This window comes from Panthera leo, chromosome A2 (genome assembly GCF_018350215.1).
Source record: "Panthera leo isolate Ple1 chromosome A2, P.leo_Ple1_pat1.1, whole genome shotgun sequence".
Lineage (NCBI taxonomy): Eukaryota > Metazoa > Chordata > Mammalia > Carnivora > Felidae > Panthera > Panthera leo.
The window spans coordinates 41,705,451-41,720,747 of record NC_056680.1 but is presented as its reverse complement, the minus strand read 5'-3'; positions in this window follow the sequence as shown (position 1 = coordinate 41,720,747).

Below are 15,297 nucleotides of genomic sequence, written 5' to 3'. Positions count from 1 at the left end.
CTCATGGAATATGAACAAGGGATTATTTAAGTCTATTTTCCTCATTAAACCCACCATTCAGTGTTTATAAAAATTAGTAAGCCAAAAGACTCATTATTTATCCTGCAGGTAGGCTGACCCTTAGGTGTGCAACTCTTCAAAATAAGGATAACTTCTTGATTTTAAGTGGGAAAAAACTAATACATACAATAATTGATGCTAGCTCCAACATTACGTGTTCCAGTGAAAAGTCAATCAAAATGAAGAGTAAAAAACCATGTCATAGAGTGGGAGAATATACTGGTAACTCAAACAAAAAAGCCCCAAACAAAATATAAATAAAAGCTCTCCAAATAATTTATTTATTTTTTTAAGTTTATTTATTTATTTTGAGAGAGAAAGCAAGCACAAGTCGGGGAGGGGCAGAGAGAGAGGGAGAGAGAGAATCCCAAGCAGGCTCTGCACTGTCAGCATGGAGCTCAATGTGGGGTTCGAACTCACCAACCATGAAATCATCACCTGAGCCAAAATCAAAAGCCAGACACTTAACCGACTAAGCTACCAAGGCACCCCCAAAACGATTTTTTTTAAAAAGACAGATGACTTAATAGAAAAAAATGACAAAAGAATAGGTTATTTCATAAAAGAGGAAATGTCTGATAAACAAATTAAAACCTGTATATCTCATTAGCAAGTTAGAAAATAAATGTCTAAAATTATAATGTACTATCAATATATACCCATTGAATTGGTAAAAATTCAAGTGTCTGACAATGCCAAGAATCTGTGCAACTGAGAACTCTCATATATTGTTTGTGAGGATGAAAATTGCACTTTAAAAAATAATTTAATGTTATCCATTAGAGTTGGTGATGTGTATCCCGTAAAACGCAGCACTAGATGTACACCCTAGAGACATTTCTGTACCAGGAGATGGATTAAGAAGGCCAGCAAAGTACGTGATATCACCAGACAGGAGTAACCAAAAGTCCATGATGATAGAGGGAACATAAAATTGGGGTACTGTCCCATAATAGAAAACTGTATAGCAATGAAAACACATAAACTACAGTTAGACAAAGCTGAGTCCAGGGTTCTATCACAAATATTTAATAATTGATGTGACATTGGTTTGAAAAAACAGAAAACATGCCAGATATGAATAACCCATATAGGTCTGCTGGAAGAATATGAATGAGCACAAGATAAATGTAAGTACTACGAGGTATGCTCAGAACCGGACTTTTAGGAGGGTAATGTTATGTTTATTTACTTGGGAAGCAGTGATACTCATTCACTCATACTTAAGATGCTATATTTTATGCTGTTTTCTTAAAATTTTTTAACGGTTATTCATTTTTGAGAGACAGAGGGAGACAGAGCATGAGCGGGGGAGGGTCAGAGAGAGAAGTAGACCCAGAATCCAAAGCAGGCTCCAGGCTCTGAGCTGTCAGCGCAGAGCCCGATGCGGGGCTCGAACCTGCAAACAATGAGATCGGGACCTGAGCCAAAGCCAGATGCTTAACCAACTGAGCCACCCACACGTCCCTGCTGTTTTCTAAATGTGGAAAATATTTTACAATAAAAACATAAAAACAATAAAGCAAAAGAAGAAAGCCAAAGTCATATATACTTGTACAGTTATTTTCTTCTGGCATTGGGAAGAGATATTTATAGTTCTAAAGTTCTAAAATTCTCTAGTTCTATCATAGTTCCAAAGTTATTATGCATTTTTTTCAAGATTTCCAAAATTGTTACCTAATTCATACAATTGTGTTTGCCTCCACACCCTTTTCATTGTCACTGCTGTGTCGGAACTCAATGCTGCTGATTCTTCCTGCGTCCTCCTACTCCAGGTAGGAGCATCTGAGCAAGCAGTACCGCCAGTACCTGCACTGGCACCAGCCAGGAGTAATTTCCTCACTTATCATTACCACACCTGCCATCTGCCCAGACTCTAAAATCCATCAGAAAGGTCTACTTTGTAGGGAGAATTCTGGTACCAGTCTTAGCCTAAGCAGACACTAAGGCAGATGCTTACATACAGGTAGTGTGGGGGGAGAATGATGCCGTTGCCAGGAATGGGAGACAGGAGGGGAGGCCAATACAAGAACCCAAAACCAAGGGTGACTAATATTCACTTGTGCATGGCCCTGGGGAAGGGGGATAAAAAGCAGAGGAATTTAGCCATTAGCTCCTGTCCCTCAGTGGTCAAGGGTGACCCATGGATGGTCAGCATCTTTGCATCTGCAGGTTCCACATGCCTGAGTGCTGTGAAGCTTCTGGGGAGTGACCTATACCATAGAGGCAGAACATGCTCAAAGCAGGAATCAAGAGCATGAAATAAAGGTCTGAGTTGAGGATGTCTTAGGTTGCCTCTTCACAAAGCTTGCTGAAGCTTGCAAGGACCTGGCCACCACCAGAGTGGTTGGACCAATGGGTAGTGATAGACAAGCGATGCCTGGTACACAGGTGCAAATCTGTTTATGGGCCTTCTGACATCAATTCACCTACTTTTGTAACAGAATCTCCATTTCCTTGAGGAACCACTCATCCTCCACTTCTATTTAGCTCCTGTGATGAGCCTGGGTTTGAAGCCGTGCCAAGCTCTACAGGCGAGCTTGTGAATCGGCTCTGGCCATTCACTGCCAGTGAGTCTCCATCTGGGGACATTTGTTGAACTATGAATGGAGGAGATTTTCTGTCACTAAAGCTAGGAAGATGTATAACCGGAGATTATCACACGGATCTAAGCTGCCTACAAGTGAAGCCAGTGCACTGAGAAGCTGGGTGCGGAGAAGGAAACAGAAATATCTCTAATAATGTTACTTATGTGTCTGCACACAACCATGCATGAAACCAATGCAACTTGTTTTGTTGTTTCTGTTTTTAAATATGAGCCAATGAATTGAAGTTCCTCTCTTTTACCTTAGCAGCTTCTAAACACCCCCAAGAAACGCTGTTGTGCCTAAGATTTTTAAAAAGTTATTTTCAAATAAGAATTAGAATTGAAACTTAATAGGCTGTGCATGAATCTGTCATACTGCTTTGCACAATTATTGTACACATCAATTCACAGGTGTAAATTCCTAGTCACTTTGACAGTACCTATCAGATTCATTGGAGGACTACTAACTCTGGCTCCTTAGAGAAAGGAGAAATGTAAATAAAATATATTATAAGGACTTGGATGATTCAAAGCCCAACACAGGGCCTTGGAGTCTCTTCATAAGTTTTTCTTTGACCAATATTTGTTGTCAGAGCATTGAAATTAGCTCCTGTTGGGAAAAGAATTTTTTTCCAAACTTCAAGAACACACAAGGCAAGGCAAAGACAAGTGTATAATTACATGGAGAGTGCTTTCTTATTTTTTTTAAAGGTGGCATAATGCCGCAGATTCACATTCCCATCTGTGGAAGGTGGAGCTGCTAATATACCATTTAGATGCAGTGGTTCTCGCTGGCTGAAAAGTCAGTTTGATGTTACTCCCTATTAACAGTTTTGATTTTCTGAATATTATGATGGAATTGGCTGCAGGTGGCTCCGTGAGTTCATCACACAACATCTAACTAACAAGAGGGTATTCAGGTGTGGCATTACCTAAACATGGACTGAATATGCTGGGGAGAGAAAAGATGGATACATGGACAGAGAGATAGATGGGATACACACACATTAATAAATGCCTTATTTTCATGAGAACCAAAAGTTCACAAAGTATTTATACAGCTATCTTACTTAAGCTATATAATCCACTCATGAGGTAAGAAATTTTATCTACATTTTAGACATGGTTACGTGACATTAACCATAATACAGACTTAGAAATAGAGCAGAGAAATAAATGTTTTTTTTTTCCTTTTTCTAAAGTTCTTTGCACTCCACTAGAATTGAAATTTTTGCTAATAACAGAATGATATTTTGATAAAAACTGGCTAGGAGTTTAGATTTGTTCATCCTTCTGTGAATTCCTTTAAAAAAATAATTAAATAAATAAATAAAAATTTTTAAAGGTTCTGCATCCTCAGATTGCTCTGCAAAATTTCAGGGGATGTTGTACATACGTCTATAAAGCATCAATCATCTTGAATTACAATTACGTACATATAGAACACTTCTGGTTGACCACACAAACCCATTCCATACCCTTCTTTATTAATACTTGTGCAAAAATCGTGTAGTCATGTGCCTCAACTGATGTTAAGTCGCTCCTCGACACCAACAGCACACCAAATTTACTAGGTGAATATTGCCTGTTGAAATTTTGACTCTAGCGGGGCACCTGGATGGCTCAGTTGGTCAAGCGTCCAACTTCGCTCAGGTCATGATCTTGCAGTTTGTGAGTTCAAGCCCTTTACTGGGTTCTGTGCTGACAGCTCAGAGCCTGGATCCTGCTTCAGATTCTGTGTCTCCCTCTCTCTCTGTCCCTTCCCCGTTTACACTCTGTCTCTCAAAAATAAACATTAAAAAAATTGACTCCATCAACATTTAAAATTTCTATTGCTCTTGTTAATGATGAGTATACAAACGGTCACAGGATACACAATTCCATTCAGGATACACTGAAAAATGAAGGGTTAAAAAAAAAAGAACTTTAGACAGTTATGCCTGCGGTTCTCCCTCTCCCTTCTGGCTGTTAGATGCTATTGTGTGAGGAGGTTATGCTCGGAGCTGCAGCCATCTTGATGCTATGAATGTAAAGCCAATGAAAAAAGACAGCTCATTAAGTATGGCTGAGAGAAAAGATAAGAAAAAAACAAAAACAAAAACCCCAAAGCACTCCTCTGTACTGTTGAGCTGCTAGATTTTCTAATTTTTACTGTGCTTTTGTTTCTTGTAGCCAAAAGCATCATATTAGAAACATCATGTCTATACTATTTTTGGTAACAAATTAAACTTTGAGTAGCATGAGGACAAAGATTCCATCATAGTAATCTCTGTAACTGCAATGTCTAGCACAATACCAAGCACACAGTGAGTTCTCAAACACTGCTCGTTAAATAAACACACGAAATGAGAACAACTTTCAAAATAATGAATGAAAGAAAGAAAAACTATGCTAACTCTGTCACCTCCCAACCAATTTTTGGCAAATAATTAACAATCAGAATTTTCATTGTAGAAAACTTTGGAGAGGTAGAAATTCTGAGAATATTTGTTCTGTCAGGTTAACAACTTAGACTTTTTCAGGTGTACATTAATGGAGGTTTACTGAATTCACACAGAAGTCATTGGAAATCCTTGTGTTTAATACAGGGTATCATTCACTTAAACTAGCAATTTCTATTGTGCTCTTCTTTTCGAATGTCTATTAATACGGATCACCTGCTAGGACTGGGGCATCACTTTGTTCTCTAGACTCTCTTTCATCTATGGGAGACCTTCCAATATGAGAATGACATCTAGAACACAGAATAAAATAAAATAAGTGAGTACAGAGATGACTTTTAAAACCTCCCCACAGATGATTGATAAGTAAATGGAATTCTTTGGAAGTTTCATCCTTTACTTGAAAGAGATTTTAAAACAAAAAAAAAGATTTAATTTTCCACATGGTCAGGGGCTCTATCTGAGCTTGAGGTGATCCCCCACACTCTCCCTTGTTCCTGTGTCACAGAACGAGCCTGACTTTTCTCTGCTAAACTTCTCTCATTCCTCTGAGCCGTCAAAGCATTTTTGCCAACAGTCTTAAATAGATTGTCCATCAAGATTTCATTTAAAATATATATAAGCATAAAATGTATCCATTTGGAAGATAGATTTGAACTTAGTTTATTACAGTTTTTAAATTTTTTTAATGTTTACTTATTTTCAGAGAGAAAGAGAGAGAGCATGAGCAGGGGAGGTGGAGAGAGAGACAGACACAGAATCTGAAGCAGGATCCATGCTCTAAGCTGTCAGCACAGAGCTCAACGTGCGGCTCAAACTCACTACCAGTGAGTTCATGACCTGAGTCGAAGTTGAACACCTAACCCACCAAGCCACCCAGATGCCCCGATGTTTGTTGTTGTTGTTGTTGTTTTTTATGAAAGAAAATTATCTCCCATAAAATATATATCTTATATATTATGTCTCTCACTTGGAGCTAATATTTAATCTATAATATGTATTTTTCATTTAAGTTTATCATCTTCAGTTTTTAAAAATGGTAATGTTAATCCAAAACAGACATGTAATTTCCTGCATTTATTCAATCACAGACTGATCCTACAGTGACTTTAGCATGCATATTACTACAAGCAACAGAAACTAGTATTGGCTGTCTTAAACCAGTTGGACAGATTAGATGGATGGATAGATGGATGCATGGATAGAGATAGATGGATAGATAGATAGATAGATAGAAGACAGAGAGAGAGAGACAGAGAGGGCACCTGAGTGGCTCAGTCAGTTGAGCATCCACGTCCTGATTTGGGCTCAGGTCATGATTCCAGAGTGGTGAGTTCAAGCCCTGTGATGGGCTCTGTGCTAAGCATGGTGCCTGCTTAAGATTCTCTCTCTCTCTCTCTCTCTCTCTCTCTCTCTCTCTCTATCTCCCTCTGCCCTTCTCCCACACTCACATGCGCACTCTCTCAAATATTAAAAAAATATATAGGTATAAAAACATAAAAAGAAAATAGATAGATAAAATAATTTATTGGAAACATAGGAGAACCAAGGGAAACTTGAATAGTTTGTCTCAGAAATTATAGGATCCAAGGCAACTCCAGAGTCTAGACTAGTAGAAGTTAAGATGAATGACTTCAGGGAGTCATCTGAGGAATCAATTAATTCTAGATACGTTTGTACTCGGGCCACCCCACTGAGGATTAAAAATGCAGAAAAGACAATTTGGATTTAGATTAAGAGCCCATATCAGTGTCCATTACTCTTCTAAGAGAGCCTTCAATATAGAAAATGTAGTTCTTCACACAAAGACTATAGAGCTATTACCAAAAAAATAAAAATAAATAAAAAATAAATTAAAAAAAAAAAAAAAAGCAAAACTAAGGTAGTTGACCAAGCCCAGTGACAGTGGGCTTCAAAATCTAATTACCAGACTTCCTGGATGTGAGATTCATAATCCAGGTTATAACCTCCCTTTACTTTCATTCATTAAGATCTACTTAGTATTCTTCTGGCTTTTGATTTTTGCTTCCTAATAGGTTATACCTCACACTCTCTCTAATGTTGGACACCTACTACTGTATATAAACCTTCTTCCAGGCCTGGCCCCAAAACAGGTACCCTCCATGCAGGTGCACTGGTGTCTAGATTATTCGGGCTCAATGAAAAAAGCCCACAGAAAAGGCTATTCATATACCAACACTTTCATTAAATGTGATAGGTGCTAACTTAGGTGCTATGGCAGGTGGGGAGGTGGAACAAAGGTGAGCTAAGTACAAGAAACCTTTCATCCTTGATGGAAATTACACTTGAGAGGTGGAAACAGACATTAAATAAAGACTCCCACAGATGAATGAAAACTATACCTAGAAGTAGTGTTACAAAATAGAAGTGCACAGTCCTATTCGAGGGAGAATTTGAGCACGTCTGCAAGGTCAGAGAAGACTTCTCTGAAGGAGGAACAATTACGGTGGGGATCTCAGGAAATAAGAGACATTAAACAGGTAAAAAGTCAGGTAAGTGGTGGCAAAGGAGGAGGCACCAAGAAGAGGAGCAGGTTTTATGAAAACTCTGAGGTAGAATGGAGACCGGATTGTTGAAGGAAAAGAAGCCAGGGAGGCTGAAGGGAGACAACTATGGTGGAGAGAAGGCCTGGGAATTGTTGCTTTGTTTTAGATTGGTATGAGATGATGTTAGAAAATTAGGCAGGTACCAAACAATTCAGCATTTTACAAGCCACGTTAAGAATTTGATCTTTGCAGCGCCTGGGTGGCTCAGTCAGTTAAACGTCCAACTTTAGCTCAGGTCATGATCTCACAATTCATTAGTTTCAGACCTGTGTCGGGCTCTGTGCTGACATCTCAGAGCCTGGAGCCTACTTCAGATTCTGTGTCTCCCTCTCTGTCTCTCTCTGACTCAACTAGGAAGCCACGACAGGAGTCCAGGCAGCAATGATGATTATTTGAGTTAGGGTGATAGAAATGGAGATATGCAAAGATCATCTGCTTGAAAAAATATTTAGGAGTTAGAATTATCAACATTTTTACATTATGTTGGATATGGGTGGGGGGGATTGAGGAAGAGGGAGGTGTCATTGACTGCCCTCTGTTTCTGATATTCCTACCAGACTGAATGGTGGCACTATTCACTTAGGAAGAACTAGGAGAGACTGGGATTTGGTGAGATTTGAACTGGGATTGATAGATTTGGGGCATGCTAACTTTGAGATGCTTTGGAGATATACAAGATGTCCAATAGGTGATTGATCATATAGACCTATGTCTCAGACAAGAGATATGAAAAGCAAATGTAAATGTATGAAGCACACGAAGACCCAGTTATAATTTGACATATCCTAATCAATTTCTATTTATCAACCCCATTTGAAAAAATCTAAAACTCAAATTAATCTTCAGAGCTCTAGGTTGTAACTATGCAATGAAATTCACAAAAGGGAAGATAATATAATGGAAAGATGGCAGAATTTTGTGTTAAAGGACTGGGGTCAAGTCTCAATATGCCTGTTATGTAATTTTGTAATCTTCAACTGATCACCTTTTCACTCATAAATTTAGTTCCCTGCTCTGTAATATATCAATAAGGATACCTCCCTCTGTTTGATGTTCTAAGGAATACTGCGATGATATTCATGATGAGGGTAGATGAAATGTCTTTGTAAACTGAAGACTTTGTAAAAAGTCTCAAACCAAGCTTACATGCTAGACTATCACTGCTTCACAGGTCATTGGGGAGCTATGTTAAAAAAAAATACAACCTCAGTTCCCTTTCATCTGTTGGACTTCCACATCATGACTCCATTCTTTGTAAGTAATTATCATGAAAGATACAGAAAAGACTGTGCCAACATGGGAATTCAGTAGTTGTAACCAAGTGTTTTCCATTTAATTTCGTATCTTATCTTAAAAGACCAAGTATTAAAATGGGCTGTGAAGAAAGCATAAGAGACTCTTAAAAACTGAGAACAAACTGAGGGTTGATAGGGGGTGGGAGGGAGGGGAGGGTGGGTGATGGGTATTGAGGAGGGCACCTTTTGGGATGAGCACTGGGTGTTGTATGGAAACCAATTTGACAATAAATTTCATATATTGAAAAAAAAATTAAAAAAAAAATAAAATGGGCTGTGAAGGATTTTTCCCTTTTTTAAGACAAACTTTTGTTTTCCTCTCTTTCTCACTAGATATAATAAGTACCATCTGTCCAACCGCAGGATGAGGAGATACGGTCCCCTCAGGGAATTTGACATAGTCCTCACAAGTGTATGAGACTGTTGCAAATTAAAACCATAGGAACACTTTCTGCGGACACTCTATCAATGTCCCAGAAAAATTTCTGAGAACCAACTTTATGATTTTGCAGAAAATCATCAGAGATGCTAGTAGAATCAAAGAAGATGGAAGAAAATGTCATTTAACTATAGATGTGTTACAACACATCTAAAAACATGGTAGTCAGAAGTCACATTTCAGCAATGATATAAATATTCTGGTTCAGAAAACATTTTAATAAGCAGCAACAAAACTTTCCCAGCAAATATGCGTCCCTTGTTACTATATTCTGTTGCTAACTCCACATCGAGACTTACAAATAAAATTTGGATTCTTCCATAATGTAGCTAACGTTGTTTTCCATTTCTATGAACGAACACTATCAACAAAAGCGTCAAACTATGCCAAGCATTACTATTTTTATTATATACTGTTATTAGCTTTTAATAAAGATATAAAATTTATATATGGTACTTTTTATCTAAAATCTAGTATAATGGAAATCTGGAATCTAGTGAGGGCTAATTATTATATTTTAAAATTGGTTCACTTTAAGATAACATTTAATTAGGAAACATATCTACTGCTCCAAAAAATTTTAAAACAGAAGATTGAAAACAATGACAATTTTGGGATGTCTGGGTGGCTCAGTTGGTTAAGCATCCATCTTCAGCTCAGGTCATGATCTCATGGTTTGTGGGTTCAAGCCCCGCATCGGGCTTTGTACTGACAGTGCAAAGCCTGGAGCCTGTTTTGGATTCCGTGTCTCCCTCTTTCTCTGTGCCTCCCTCTCAAAAATGAATAAACATTTTAAAAAAAGAAAACACTTATAATTCCATCATTTATTTTAGGTTGTTAGAAACAAAACCTACCTTAGCAAGAGACCAAAGTTTAAATCACCAGTAAAGAGGCATGTCAACTTCATGCTTTTCCAGATGTAGTTAAGAAGGATATCACATTACCTTCTGTGGTATTATTGCCAGTGACACCTCAATCAAATCACAACAAATCCTCAGACAAGCCAAAGTGAGGGACATTGTACAAAATAACTGGCAAGTACTCTTAAAAGACCAAGTAACACAAAGACAGACAGAGGAACTCTCCCTTCTCGGAGGTGACTAGGAGACATGAAACATCTAGTTGTATGAGATCCTTGATTGTGTTCATGGGCACAACAAATACATTAAGGAACAAATGGAGACATCTGGATAAGCTCTGCAAATTAGTTAATAATATTGCATCAATATTAATTTTCTGATTTTAATAAATTACACTAATTTTTTTGTGAGACAACATTTGGGGAAGCTGTGTGAAAGGTATATGGGAACTATACCTAGTATTTTCGCAGTTTCTTTCCTTACATTTTATACTTCTGAAACTGTTTCAAAGTTACATGGTTTTCTTTAGAGTTATGTTTTATGTAAAAAGTAAACATGAGACTTTGGGTATATATAGTATACATATGATGCATACACAGTAAAGTTTGTTTATGAATGTTAACTATCTTAGAAGTTGTTTCACTTCATCAAATCACTTCCATAGTTACTGTCTGACATAGTATTTAATCTATTAATAAATAAGTGGAAACTTACTTATTTCAAACTATGACTTGCTACTGTGAATTATTTTTTCTCTAACATTTTTATATTTTGAAGTAACAATTCCTGAAAAACTGCTGAAATGTATTTGCAGTCATCCTCATGAGAGCTCAGGTTTGGTAACAAACTTCTCTTTTCTTCATATAGACATGGTTTTATTTTTATGAAAGAAAAAAAAAGATAATGTTTCCAAAACAATCATAAAAGCCTTGCCACCTGTACATCCTGAGAAACATAGTTACTGTGAAAGAGCACAATGGGGTTCAGGATATACCACCCACAAAACTGGCACCATGACACATTGAAGATTTTAAGTTGAAGGAGTTCTTGGTCTAAAATGTATGAGAGCTTCCAGCTCTGGCTACTTTTTTGCAGCTTCATGCTCTTGTGAAGGCTCCCATGTACATATAAAAAAATAAAATGTATATGCTTTTCTCCTGTTCATCTGTCTTTCTCAGTTTAACTTTAGGTCCTGCCAGGGATCTTAAGAAAGTCAAAGAAAATTTTCCTCTTCTACAAGCACAGGGCAGTTAAGTGACTTGCCCTGGGTCACCAAGTTGGAAAAACAAACACAAAAACAAAAAAAGGCAGAGCTTAAAGTCAAATCCATGACTACAAAGTCCACATTTGTTATGCTTCCTGAGATACCACTGTTTCTCCCAAGAGGCTGCTTTAATATATCTTTGACCTCATCCCAGGCTACCACCAGCCACATTCTCTGTTGCTGTCAGAGGTCTGCATAGACTGCACCGACTCACTATTAGAACAAAGCCAGCGGAGGGGGGTGGGGGATGGACAGCCACCCTCACAGGTTGGAATCCCACAGATCTTATTTAATGATTCTATTATGAACTGAAGTATTAGGTTCAAAGGAACATGGTTTAAGAAAATCATATGAGATGGAAGGCAAAAACAAACAAAAAAAGAGTAGTGGTAGATGTAACTCCATCCAGGGCTAGGACAGTGACTCACCAATTTGCCATGTGGTAGTTCTCCCTCCACCCTCTCCACCCAATTTCCCTTCTTTCCTTCCTCCTCCATATATCCAACTGCTGCAATAAATCTCTACCCTTGCATCTCCATAAGTTCTCATTTCACAACTACTGCTTTCTGGGTAGTGTCTTATTTGATAAAATAGCACAAGATAGAACCCAAGGTAATGCTGAACACAGTGGGCATTCCCAGCTTGTCTGGTTATACCATGAGAAAAATTTCAGGATGTTCTAGTAGCAAGCAAAAATAACATTAAATAAACAGTGCCAACACATACCCACTTCTTAAAATGGTGAAATACAATCTGTATATTATTGGAGGTGCTATTAGAAGACCGGGAGGAAGCTCCCCTGGACCCATAATAGCAAAACTTATCTTCCTCAATCAACTCCCTCCAGCCATTACCCTTCCAGTTACATCTCTGCCTTTTCTCCTTCCTCCCTGACAGCCACTCTCTGCCCTCTCACCCCAGCCTCACCTAACAAAGTACCTGTGCATAATTCAATCATCTGCCTCAATAGTCCAAACCCAAACCATTCTATTTCTCCCAAATGTTTCTTCCCCATGGGGGCCTCCATTCATCTCAATATAGAATTTTAATCATTAGATCCAAGATCATTACTCACTTTAAAATATCAAGACTGAGGGGTGCCTGGGTGGCTCAGTCAGTTAAGTATCTGACTCTTGATTTTGGCTCAGGTCTTGATTTCAAGGGTTGTGAATTCAAGCTCCATGTTGGGCTCTGCACTGAGTGTGGAACTTGCTTAAGATTTTCTCTCTCCCTCTCTCCCTACCCCTCCCTCAGTCACGTGTGCTCTTGCTATCTGTCAAATAAAAAGATAAAATAAAACAAAACGGCAAGAGGGAATCCATTCTTTTAAGACTGCTGCTAATTTCTGATGTGAATTTCAGTCAATCAGTCAAATATTGCTCTCTGCATCTATTAAAGAAGACTATAAATTCTGGTACTTTCCAGTGGATCAAAGACATCGACAGCTCATGATTTTGTGTCCTGAAGGTTGAAGCTGCCCCTTGAGGTAGGCAGGATATGCAGAATGACAGCTGGTGATCCAGACAAAAACTGCAGATGGTTTGACCCTTCATGGTACATTTTTCAAAAATCAAATTGCTTTACTTTCCAAGATTTATTTGCAAACAGGTTTCACATCAGCACTCAGAATTCTGTTTTTTCTTTAAAAATTGGAAAAACCCTGGTGTACATTCCATATGTCAATACTCACCAGGGCTTGAGAAGGAGCTGCTACCTTTCTACTGGGCGTCTGACCTCCAGTCCCCACTCTGCCTTATGGTCCTCCACCTTGGCCATTTCACTCACTTTCATTGCCCGGCTGGCTCCTATAGCCATTCAGACTTGCAACTTGGGTTAAAAACAGAAATTAATATCAGATATCAAAAACAGTAGAGAACTACTTAACATTACTTTATGAAAACTATAGGAAGCAGTATTTGTGAGAGAAATCTGTATATTTAAATAGAAATAGAGACACATGCACATGCAAATTTAGGCCAAATAATACATGATATTAAAATAAAATATGTTAATATATTCTGAAGCAATGGCACATTTGCCACCTTAAGTTGAATGTTATTTTTACTTTAAAAGCATTATGTGAAGTGATAAAAGAGTCATAAATTTAAAATTTGTTTGGGTGGAACATTAATGAACTTCATAAAATGTAAAATAATACAAAGGACTGAATATTTTAGAAGTTTTTTTTTTTTAATGTTCTTTTATGGAGACATACTTACTCTTTCCTGAAGTTCAAAATAATTTTACTAACATTTTTTTTAATCTGAAAATATTATTTAGAGGGTTTCAGTTAAAAAAAAGATAAAATTATTAGAACAACAGATGTCTGTTAGTGCATTTCATGGGTGTTGTCACAATAAAAGAGGTTAAAAGACAAATTAATCATATGTTTCCCCTTCAAGAGAAGTACACTTGCATGAGTTACTATAGCAACTACATATGATTCCAACTATTAGCTTTCTTATTGCAGGGGAAAAAAATCAATAACAAGTTAGATTACTTAAGATAACATATAGCTTTGGAAAGTACCTATTTATTTACCCAATATTATTACAAAATCTGCTTTACTCTGAAAAACCAAAGGCAAACACTTTTTTTTTTTTTTTAATGAGTGTGCCAGAAGGGAAGCAAGTGTTAGCAAAACCAGCCAAGTGCCCTCCTCTTAATGTTTCCAACACGTGTCTGGACTAATTATGTGTAAAATATAATCCACTCTGGCCAGTTGTGCCTGCTGTAATTGTGCATGTTGTACTCGTAAAAATCTACCACTAACCTTTTCAATTTTCTTTAAAATTAAAATAGCAGTTAACTTTCTTTTACTTCCACTAAATGTTTATGCCTTGGATTTTCCAAAACTGGGTTAGCATACTAAAATATGAATCAATGAGGGCTTCCCCACCCCCGACCCCAGAAAGCCTGTCAAATATAATGTTATTTATCCTTTGGGATTTATCGAAACAATTGCTTGATCCACACTACACTCAGCAACAGATGTGACTCTTGTGGCTTTTTTGTGTGTTCTCTTTAATTTTTGTCTCACAGATTCGAATGTTTTGTTTTACAACAGAGCAAACAGAGGTTTAGTGGTAGTTGCAGGGGAGCGGCAGAAAACAGAGGCCCAGTTCTAGGGAATAAGAACATTCTCATCGCTTCAAATTAACTTTAATCTATTCACTTCTTATGGCCTCTGACTGTACAGGGTAAGATCTCAGTGTCCCACATACGGTTATCTTTGTTTTGAAAACGAATTGTATGATTGAAAAATACTTTCCACTTTTTATTCCAACCTTATTCATCTTATTAGTCCGAAATATGTTGGGATCTTGTTCATAAGGGGGAAAAAAGGGCCAAACACTGCCTGTAATACTCTTATTCCCTCTTTCCCTCAAAGCAGAGAATCAAAATCAAATAACTTATTTGGTTTTTTGTTTGTTTGTTTGTTTGTAGCCGAAAGACTGAAATAAAAATGAAGCTGTATGGTATCTGCTGGCCAGAAGGGTTGGTTTTATCCTACACACTGAAAATGGGTCTCATGCTTTAGATGTGAAAAGAAATTATTATATTTTTATCTCAGTTCCCTGGTTCCACTCATTGAACAATAGCATAAGGAATTTTGCTTGACATGTCAAAAATTTCACTCTGATTTCAGCCTAGAACTAGTAGAGTGCAAGACATAAAGGTAAAGCACAAGAATGTGTTATAATTCTCTGAATACTCATATCTGAAAAAGCTGGGGCTATTTGTATTATTTTTCTCAGGTAGATGAAGGTAAGATATTGAAGGA